The sequence below is a fragment of the Hyaena hyaena genome, unplaced genomic scaffold (assembly GCF_003009895.1).
Source record: "Hyaena hyaena isolate Hyena2069 unplaced genomic scaffold, ASM300989v1 scaffold_526, whole genome shotgun sequence".
Taxonomy (NCBI): Eukaryota; Metazoa; Chordata; class Mammalia; order Carnivora; family Hyaenidae; genus Hyaena; species Hyaena hyaena.
In genome coordinates this window covers 26,503-34,456 of record NW_024081160.1, presented here as the reverse complement: position 1 = coordinate 34,456, position 7,954 = coordinate 26,503, and the positions used below count along the sequence as shown (strand labels likewise).

The 7,954-nt window shown below is 40.1% G+C and overlaps 1 pseudogene; it reads left to right on the top strand.

The window, feature by feature from the left end:
- Positions 1 to 7,102: 7,102 nt before the first annotated feature.
- LOC120247515 lies at positions 7,103 to 7,735 on the top strand (annotated as a pseudogene).
- The last annotated feature ends 219 nt before the right edge of the window (positions 7,736 to 7,954 follow it).

Here is a 7,954-nt window from a genome sequence, read left to right as displayed (position 1 = left end):
AAAGGTATGGTTGGCTCTCTGGTGCAATAAAGCATATAACTGGAAAATCAAGTCTTGCCCGGAGACAAAGAGCCTAACTTAGAGAAAAGGGCAGAAGATAAGTTAGTACATACACCTTTGCTAACTGATGGTGTAGAGCAGCCCCTTCCCTAAGGCCTACTTTCCACAAACCCCTTCCCTTACCCTGGCAGCTGTGATGAGGATGGATAAGAGTATCTACAAACCTATGACTTAATCTTAGTGTTATTATAATGTGAACACCTTGTTATTTTCTTAGTTACTCAATTTCACTATAATTGGGGCTGTTCTGTAAGAAGACTTCTGTAAAATCTGTTTCTGTACATTTTCCAAAAACACCTTATCACAAAGAGCTATCCATTGTAAAAATTCAATTTTCTGATGCCATGCTAACTTTTGACCTATAAATAAAGACACCAAAACCGACAGGACAGAGATGCCTGCCTGGTGATCAGAAAGGATCTCAGGGCTCTCTCATTCTCTTTTGCCGACACCGTCCATCCTTCAGAGACCCCTGGACCTGTCGGAGCCCGCGCGGCCTCCGACACTGTGACATCATGACCTGAGCTAAAGTTGGTGGCTTAACTGACTGAGCCCCTCCTGGTTCCCCTCATGTGCTGTTTTTAAATAATATCCTTTGATAATAACTGAGCATAATTTTGCTATATTACTTAGAGAAAGAGACCTTCTAAGAAGATAAGGTAATTCCATTCAAGTACATATGACTGGTGTTTGTCTTGGTTGATTGGTATAAAGCCAATATTTAAAGCAATTAAACAGATTGCTTATCCTATTTTCTAAAAATTACTTAATTTAGCCAAGTTTCAGACATGCATTTAATAATGCATCAGTGAAGATTGTCATAGACCAGAAATCCTCTTTTTTTGTTTTAACAGTCTAAAAACAGTGCCTAATGCAGTTTATATGTGTACTGCTATTTGTTTCTTAAATTGATGACACCCAGAGATGGACAGAACCAGGAACATCATGGACACTTGTTTTTGTGGTGGCTTGTCAATTACACACTTTGTAGCTTACATTTTGAACAAAATACTTTATCAAACAAAAGAAGGATTAAAGGGCATGTCTGCAAGCTGAATAAGGCTTTAGGTATTTGCAGGGGGGTCAGGAAACCAGCCAATGATAACGCTTACGTCTGATACTGAAGTCATGTGATGCAGTGAATACAAGGGATAACTCACAAATCACATAAACTATGCGCTATGTTAGTCAGCCTGGCAGAGTCATGATTTATTTCTGAGGGTTTAGAATTTCTCCCCAGGGTTGATCTGGCTCATGTTAGTAAATTACCCGAGGTTAACTGCAAGGGAAAGGTTGAGTTCTGAATTGTTTCCTTGCTGTGCACATTACTTCTATATTTAACTCTATTCAACGTGTATCCAAATCACCATGATGTCAGGTTTTGAAAAACGGATCCCTTTTCTTTCAGAGTTATAACCAAGTACATTGTGTAACATTTGTTAACAAAACAAACACATTCTTTAAGCAGAGCTCAGAGATGCAAGATAACGAGATTCCTGCTTGGTGACTTTATTTTGTTTCATGTTACTTTTAATCTTCTTGGGTTTCTCACTGGTTGTGTCTCCATCAGCCATTTCCTATGTATATTTACAGAATATTTTTAAAAAAAGGAATCTCACTCAAAGTACTGCCAAATAAACCTGGCTCAATTTCCACAATTTTCAGTAAAATAAGTGATCTGTTCATAGCCAGAGTACTCGTGTGGGCTGATGTAAATACACTTTGGTACGTGGTACTTTTCAGCTGATGAAATCACTACAGGAAAATTTCCCAGATTTGGTATGCCATGAGTTTGCTGAATGTCCACACTTCTAAGTTTTGCAGATCTTACAATCTGCATGTTATGTAAGACCTCATATACTTCTGGTAAATCCTAAGGGGAAATGCAGAAATGGGGCCTGAAAATGTATATAAATGTGTGTGACATATTGGAGATGCTTGGAAGAAAAGCACTACATAAATCCACTTTTTAAAAACTGTTATATATGTATCCTTTAGTGCTTGGAGTAGGTTACTTTAAGCAATTTTTTAATGAAATAAACTAAGTAAAAATGTAAGCCTATTTGAAATAAAGGATATACTATATAACTAGTACACTTTTCCAGTAGGCTTGAAGATTGCAGACATAGTGTGTTCCTAAAACTTGCCAAAGTATTTGGGATGCCTGGGTGGCTCAGTCGGTTAACTGTCCAGCTCTTGATTTCTGCTCAGGTCATGATCTCATGGTTCATGGGATCGATCCCTGAGTGGGGCTCTGCCTGCTTGGGATTCTCTCTCTCTCTCTCTCTCTCTTTCTTAAACTAAATAAATAAATAAACATTAAAAAAGCTTGCCAAAGCATAGAGTCTATTTAAATACATTATTTTCCCAGAAAACAAAGAAAATAGATACAGCAAACCTGTATAAATGGAAACAAATATCATATTGTGTCCTGTACTATGAGCTGGGGGAGAAAAATGGTTTTCAAGCCGCTTGAAATAATATGTGGGTGAGCTGACCAAAATTTACGGCACCTGCCCTCCGTGCGTGAAATATATCACTCTTTCAGGGATATGGTGAAAATCAGTCTCCCGGGTCATTGACAAGGTGAGGGCATGAATCTTTCAGTAGCATATAAGCGAATGATGTTTTGTTTCCTGAATTCTCATTCCTCTTTCAGTTAAAATTTGGCACCAGAGTCATGGACACTGTCTCCTTTTTACATATGTACTTGTTTTTGTCACCAGACAAAACTGGCTCTTAAATTAAAAATAAAATAAAATAAAATTTTATTTTAAAATAAAATTCAGCCACGGATAAATTAATAGCTTAATGTGCAGATTCACAGAGCTATCAAACTCTGACTTTTCACTTCTAACACAATTTAAAAAAACAGCAACACGAAATCAGCAGACACAGAGGGACGTATCTGGAGCCTAACATGACTTCCACGGTGGTGACTCTCAGCCATGGTTACAATCTGAATGTGACCATCTGAAGCCCCAGTATCCCTCCCCTGATGGGACCAGTGGACGCAAGGCCGACCACGTGTGCCAGTGAAGGCATCCATGTAAGGAAAGTTACATTTGAAGATATTTGCCAGAACTTTACACTTCACATTTGGAAAAAAAAGGAGGAAGGGGTGTCTAATCTTTCAGTAGCATATAAGTGGATGATTTTTTGTTTCCTGAATTTTCCCACCTGCCTACGTATGCTTTTTTAAGGAAACCAGTCATATTTTAGTATAACACATATATTTCTCTCTCTCTTGTTGAAAAATGGCACATGAAAAATGAACTGTCAGGGGTACCTGGGTGGCTCAGTCAGTTAAGCATCCGACTTCGGCTCAGGTCATGATATTGAGGTGCAAGAGTTCGAGCCTGGCATTGGGCTCTGTGCTGCCAGCTCAGAGCCAGGAGCCTGCTTCGGATTCTGTGTCCCTCTCTTTTTCGGCCTCTGCCCTGCTCACACTCTGTCTCTGTCTCTCAAAAATAAATAAACGTTAAAAAAATGTTTTTAAATGAACCATCATACCTGGAAAAACAGTCCCAACCTTGAAACTAGTTTTTCAGTAATATTATTATTCCTCTTTCAATTGATACCACAATAATTAGAAAGCAAAGAGTAGCTCAGAAACGCTGCCTTAGGGAGTTGGGCTGTTGTTCTTAAACACTGCGAATTATTTTTCAGTGGTGTTTCTTTACTTTAGAATATTTATAAATATCTGAACAACCATGGTCCGGTTATTTTTAGAGACTCCAGAGATTTTCATTCACTGTTTGGCAATGATTATTGCCAAATGAATACTTGTAACGTTTCTTTTATAGTTGGCAAATGTATTTGTTTTTGGATTTTGTGTAAGTCACTTGAGACTGGAATTCCCACAGCTCTTTTTGGAACTCACTCTTGAAGAGTATCAGTTGCCAATTTTATTTTATTTAAAAAATTTTATAGTTTATTTATTTTTGAGACAGAGAGTGACAGAACATGAGTGGGGGAGTGGCAGAAAGAGAGAGAGACACAGAATCTGAAACAGGCTCCAGTCTCTGAGCTGTCAGCACAGAATCAGATGCGGGGCTTGAACCCACGAACCGAGAGATCATGACCTGAGCTGAAGTCGGATGCTTAACCAACTGATCCACCCAGGTGCCCCAGTTGCCAATTTTAAAGCATCTGGACTTTTGGTTTCATTGATAACATCATAATTTATACCACTATCTATTCTAGCAGTTAGTGAGCCACTAACAGAAAAGAAAACATGTCTTTTACACCCCAGGACGTTTATTATTGACACTATTGGAAATAAATAAGATCCAGCCAAACAGTTTCATTGTGATACAAGGAAGCTTAAGAGACCAGACAAACACCAAAGACAATTTGTCTCATAGTATGTAGCAATACTGTATTCTAACACGGAGAAGAGTAAAATCAACTAACCATTTCAAGTTGATATTGATTTGATGCTTTGAAGTATTTTAAATTCTTTAATTTTAGTTAAAATTCCTTATGTTTAAACACGTGTAATTGCTCCAGAAGGAGACAACATGTCAGCTTCTGGCTATTTGGTTTCTCTGTTTTGGCTTTAGTTTCTATCGTTTCTATTCCATTTTCTCAGTGGGCACTGAGAGTGGTGAGCAATTGCTAGAGGCCTTCCGCGTGCACTGGCTGGGCCTCCCCTTTCCCTGGAGTTCTGTCCTCCGACTGCTCAGCAGCACAATCAGCAGAGTTGAGAGTCACCAGCTCCAGGTGATCCCACATCTAAGTGCAGCCACTGACGGCCCTTTACTTGGGCCACTTACTCTTTAGGGCTCAGACTTGTCCTTCTGACAGGTGTGCGATGATAATGACTCTTTGACAAGTTGTTTTATGTGAAAAGTTGAAACTCTATGCAAAGATTTTAATCCAGGACTAAGTCCTAGTAAATGGTGGCTCTGATCTCAATGGTTAGTGCCGGGTAACTCAATTCTGCAGACCCCATTGAGAGACTCTACCAAGTGAGTGGAGACTGGCTTTCAGTTCTCCCTGGAAACAACTGATTAGACCACTATGTTCATGACCGGCTTAAAAGATTTGGTAAATATTTTGTGTTTGTGGAAAACGTATATTCGGAATAAAAAAATTCCTTTATTTTTCCCTTCTGTATTTTTGGATTTGCTGTTTTGAAAATTTACATGATTTCAAGTTGTAATGAATTTGAGAAAAGACAGAAGATGCTTGAGAATGAAGAGAAGCCTTCTGATGCATGAATGAAGAAGACTGACCAAGGCTCATGGCTTGAATGTGCCAATATTATCACATGTGGAACGAAATGCTTATCTTACAGAGTCAAAGAAAACCCGTCTTTCCCAGGCTGCGTCGAGGCCACCACTGCCAAGTTTTCTTCCACCTGGACTCCTCGGATTGCAATCGTGTTGTTTGTACTTGAGATGACACAGATATTTCAGACAACTGGCAGTGTGGCTAGCAGAGTGCTCTACAGGGTTTCATCAGTGAGCGGATCCTCATTCTTCTCCAGGCCAATGGGGTGGGGGTATCAAACCTCCCTTTTGTCGTTTCCTGTGATCATCTGATTTGTGTTTCAAACAGGCCTTGGTAGGTGAGCTTAATCGTGACACTTAGCCTGTTCCTGAGATTGATAATCCCTGCATGTTCAGAAATAAAGGAGTCTGAAGTGGGAAGGGTAGTGGTGGAGTCGGGGTGAGGAAATGGTGCATGCCTTTCATTCCATGGGAAATGGGACCTGGCACGATCCGCAGCTTCCTGGGTAATATCCATGGGTTGAGTCCCCATGGGCCAGAGGCATCTCCTTCTTCTGATCTGTGTGAAGCACTGACCAGACTCCCCACTTCCTTTCCACTTCTTGATTATCCTGGTCTCCATAGAATAGTCAGTGATGGGTGTGAATTTTAATTTTCAAATAAATGTGACAATGGCTTTATTAAAAAAAATAAGAGAGAATCATTTTTCTGCAAAGATTTTCTACGATACTTTTTGATCCAAAGAAGGTTTGGTATTAAAATCAGTTCCTCACCAAAATATGAAACTAAGATAATGCAGGAATTACTTTAAATGAATGAAGTATGTCTTAATAAAGCAACTGCTTTCATTGTTTGACATTTGTATTTTCATTCTTTTGCTTCACAGCTTTTTAATTTCCTTTTGCCACTGTGTTCCACTAATGAAATTGCTCATGTGTTCTTAAAGATTCTGCTATCCCCAGAGACATCAGACTAGCACATTTAATTGTTTGAAAGGCTCTCCTTAAAGACTGGCCTATATTTTTGTGTAAAGTGATTACTACCTATGAAGAATGGCACATAAAGATATCAATAACCCAACCGCGAGGCACATTTTAATGGCCGCAATTAGGGAGTAAAGGTTTACAAGATAGCTCCCAGCCTGTTCCTCATTCATTCTGGGTCCTTGGCTAAGATTTTACATCTCTCGTTTCTGGTTGGCCACCTGCCACTGCCCACTCAGTTTGGAAAAATGAAAAGACGAATTCCTCACAAGGTGTTGTGATGTTGCTCATTAAGTAAAGTCATCTTTTTGGGGGTGCACATAGGGTATACAGCTTAGGAGTCACAGTCAAGAAAACATCTACCTCTTGGGGTTCAATTGATTGAAAAAGAATATTTTTTACAAGTTTTTTTTGAGAGAGAAATAGAGCGAGTGGAAGAGAGGCAGAAAGAGAGGGAAAGACCGAATCTCAAGCAGGCTCCGCATTGACAGTGCAGAGCCCCTTGTTGGGCTTGGGTTCATGAGTTGTGACATCATGACTTGAGCTGAAATTAAGAGTGGGGTGCTTAACTGGCTGAGCCTCCAAGGTGCCCTAAAAAAAGAGCATTTAAAAGAGGGCAATCCAAGAAGACATATGAGGTTTCTGGGGAGGTTTCAGAGGAGAGAGCCAGTGAGGAAAAGTTGAGAAAATTAAGAATAAATGAGTGGTTTTAAGAATCCTTATCTGAGACGGCTCTCATGGAGACAGCTAACGTGAGGCTGGGGAGTGCTGAGCCTCACGTTGTGCCCTGCGTTGCCCAGACCAGTGAACAATACAGTCAAGATGGCTAAAGGTGATCCCAAGAAGCCGAAGGGCAAGATGTCTGCTTATGTCTTCTTTGTGTAGACGTGCAGAGAGGAGCATAAGAAGAAAAACCCAGAAGTCCCTGTCAACTCTGTAGAATTTTCCAAGAAGTTCTCTGAGAGGTGGAAGACAATGTCTGGGAAAGAGAAGTCTAAATTTGATGAAATGGCAAAGGCAGATAAAGTGCGCTATGATCGGGAAATGAAGGATTATGGACCAGCTAAGGGAGGCAAGAAGAAGAAGGATCCTAATGTCCCCAAAAAATCACCGCATGGATTCTTTCTGTTCTGTTTGGAATTCCGCCCCAAGATCAAATCTACAAACCCTGGTATCTCTATTGGAGATGTGGCAAAGAAGCTGGGTGAGATGTGGAATAACTTAAGTGACAGCGAAAAGCAGCCTTACAACAACGAGGCAGCGAAACTGAAGAAGTATGAGAAGGATGTTGCTGACTATAAGTCTAAAGGAAAGTTTGATGGTGCAAAGGGTCCTGCAAAAGTTACCCGGGAAAAAGTGGAAGAAGAAGATGAAGAAGAGGAGGAGGAAGAAGAGGAGGAGAAGGAGGAAGATGAATTAAAAAAAAAACAAACCTGTTTATATGTCCCCTTGTGAGTACCTTAGAGTAGGGAGCACCATCATTGACACTCTCTTATTTGAGACGTGTCTACTGCCCTTGTTAGGTTTAATGACACAATTGGGTCATGGTCATGTTGTAGCCTCTTCAAAGTGCTCTAGAAATTGTCAGTGGTTTACATGAAGCGGCCATGGGTGTCCGGAGCACCCTGAAGCCGTACCAAAGTTGTACAGATTTCCAAACATTTTTAAAATGAA